Here is a 3,392-nt window from a genome sequence, read left to right on the forward strand (position 1 = left end):
GCCTGGGTTCAATTCTCAGCTCTGGGTCCTGACTCCAGTTTCCTGATAATGCAGACAGCAGTGGAGTTGCTTCAAGTGACTGGGTTCATGCCAACCTTCTGGCTTCAGGCCTGGCCCAGCCCCAGCCAAACCAGCAGATAAGAGCTCACTCTATCTCCTCTCAAAAAAAAAAAAAAAATCACCCATAGGATAATTCTTCCATGGAACAGACATAATTGTACTTCAGTGACCCAGGGCTAAGCTCTAACTCTCTGTTTTGAAAGTTTCTGTGTTGTGGAAAATCAAAAGCATTTTGAAAGCTAATTGAAAGCTAATGGGGGTGGGGGCACACTACAGTGCAGCGATTAATGCCAGCACCTGCACCGCCATCATCCCATATGGGCACCAGTTCGAGTCCAGCTGCTCTACTACTGATCCAGCTGACAGAAGACCTCTCTCTCTCTCTCTCTCTCTCTCTGCTTGTCGCTCTCTGTAACTCTGCCTTTAAAATAAATAAATAAATCTTTAAAAAAAAAAAAGAAAGCTAACAGGCAAGGATAGGGACAGAATACTTCCATTAATTTTTAACAGAGCAAAACACCAGTGTATGCATTGAGTGAGAAAGTTCATGCACCTTTCTTAGGAATTACAACAAGAAGTCTTCAAAAAGCTCATGAAAAATGTGTATGATGAAAATTTCAAAAAATTGCCCCAAAATAAATTTTAAAAACCCTTTATTTACTTTTCTTTAAAAGATTTATTTTATTTATTTGAGAGGCAGAGTTACAGAGAGAGGTCTTCTATCCGCTGGTTCACTCCCCAGATGGCCGCAGTGGCCGGAGCTGCGCCGATCCGAAGGAAGGAGCCAGGAGTTTCTTCCGGGTTTCCCATGTGGGTGCAAGGGCCCAAGCACTTGGGCCATCTTCTACTGCTTTCCCAGGCCATAGCAGACAGCTGGATTGGAAGAGGAGCAGCCGGGATTAGAACTGGCACTTCAGGCCAGGGCTTTAACCCAAAAACCTTTATTTACTTTCATTTATTTATAAGACAGAGAGACAGAGACAAAAAATTTTTTTCTGTTGATTCATTCTCCAAATGCTCACAACAGGTGAGGCTTGATTTGGTTGCAGCCAGGAGCCTTGAACTCAATCCAAGTCTCCTGTGTCAGGGACAAGGACTCAACTATTTGATCCATCACTCGCTGCCTCCCAGACTGCATGTCAGTAGGAAGTTGGAGCAGAAGTGGAGGCAGGACTAGAACCTAGGCGTTCCAATATAGAACGCAGGCATCCAAGTGGTGCCTTAACTGGTGCACCAAACTACCACCCCCTATAAACCTCTAATTTTTTATTTATTTAAGAGGCAGAAAGAAAAAGCATGTAGGAGTAAGAGCTGGAACTGGGAATCAAACCCAAGCACTCCAATATGGGACACAGGCGTCTTTAACTGCTAGGCCCAAAGCCCACTCCTCCATGAACGTTTTGAAGTATGTTCATATGTGGTACAAAATCTAGACATGTGAGAGCTACTTTGATTTGTCTTAAATGAACTGTATGAGTTTTTGTTTCTATTTTTGGTAAATTATGGATAGAAATGATCAAAATTGGGAAAACTCCACAGAGGCCTAAGTCCTCATCTAACAGATCAGTTTGTAGATTTATGGCATAGTAACTCCTTCCCCAAACCAAAAAGTGTGCCCTAACAAGTAGAGGCCACAAACTCAGGAAGGCAGCCTGAAAACTCTCTTTCTTTACAGGTCTTCAAAATCTGCCACCACCAGACCTAGCCAAAGGTTCTCAATGACTTCTTTTTAATATTTATTTTTTATTAATTTGAAAAACCAGAGTGACACAGAGGAGGGGGAAAAGACAGAGAAAGAAACAGAGGGACCTTCCCTCCATGGATTGATTCACCAGATATCAGCCAGGGCTGGACCAGTTTGAACCCAGGAGACTGGAACTCTGTCCAAGTCTCCCATGTGGGAGCAGGAGCCCAAGCACTTGGGCTATCTTCCACTGTGTTCGCAGGAGCATTAACAGGGAGCTGAATCAGAACTGGAGCAGCCAGGACTCATTCAGCCACTGCATCTAATGTGGGTTGTTGGTGGTGGCTTAACCTGCCACGCCACACTAGTTCCCTCTATGACTCCTTAAAAGCTTCCCCATCCGATGTTGGTTCAAGATTAAAGCAGAATTAAATAGACAGGGGGAGAGCTGTACCCAGACTCTCTCCATCTGCGGGTGCACTCCCCAAATGGTTACAACAGCCAGGGCTGGGCCAAGCTGAAGCAGGAGCTTCATCCAGGTCTTCCACGTGGGAGGCAGTGACCCAAGGACTTGGGGCCATCTTCCACTGCCTTCCCAGGCTCACCAGCCGAGAGATGCATGGGAAGTGGAGCAGCCAGAACTTGAACCAACACCAATGGTATGCCAGCGTTGTCGGCGGCAGCTGAACCTGATCCACCACACTGCTGGCCCCTAACATTTTCATGGACTGTTAACTCCACTGCTTCCCCTGCTATTTTAGCGCATTTATGTAAGGACAAATTTAGGAGTAAAAGCACATTTGGTACCTGGCTATTTGGGTTTTCTGTTTGTTTTATAATTTCTTGATTCTGTTAATAGTTGTGTAACTTTCTTTGGAAAAATTCTTTTTCTATGATTCAGTTCCCTCATTGTAAGATGGGTAATACCGTTTGAGTACCCCTTATCTGAAAAGCTTGGGGTCAGTGGTTAGATTTTGGATGTTTTTCAGAATCTGGCAATTTCCGTATACATCATGAAGTCTCTTGGGGCCGGAGCCCAAGTCTAAATACCTAATTCATTGATGTTTCTTGTATACATAGCTCCATTTTGATTGCAACCTGTCCCGCAGTCAGGTTGGAATTTTCTATGTGGCAATCTGTCACGGCTCAGAAAGATTCAGGTGTTGGATACTCAGCTTGTAATAGTAATTAGCTTGCAAAGTTCTCCCGAAGTTGAAATAACTTAGCCTGTAGCAGACATGCTAATGAACGTGGCCACCTGTGCTTGCTAGGTACCTACCACTTCCCAAGATCCAGTTACTCCCTTTATCCCTTTGTCTACACCAAACAAGGATGCCTCTTGGTGCCGGAGAGTAATTTTGGTGGGATCAAGTGCACCTTCAATGCCTCCTGCTGCTCTTGGACATGGAAAGCGCCGTTTCAAGGCCGACCTCTGTTTCCAACAGCGGCTGCCTCACCTGGGGAAGGCGCGCAGCGCCTGTCTTTGCTCTCAACTGGCGGGTTGAGGCCCAGCAAAAAGTTTCCTTTTCGGTAATTACACAGGTCAGATTCAAGGAGTTAATGCGAATTTAGGACAACGTGTCGCAGTGGAGGGAAAAACGGCGGTAACGCTAGGTTCCCTCCCCAGGAGGAAGGACGGCACGTCCCC

This window comes from Oryctolagus cuniculus, chromosome 9 (genome assembly GCF_964237555.1).
Source record: "Oryctolagus cuniculus chromosome 9, mOryCun1.1, whole genome shotgun sequence".
NCBI classification, from domain to species: Eukaryota; Metazoa; Chordata; class Mammalia; order Lagomorpha; family Leporidae; genus Oryctolagus; species Oryctolagus cuniculus.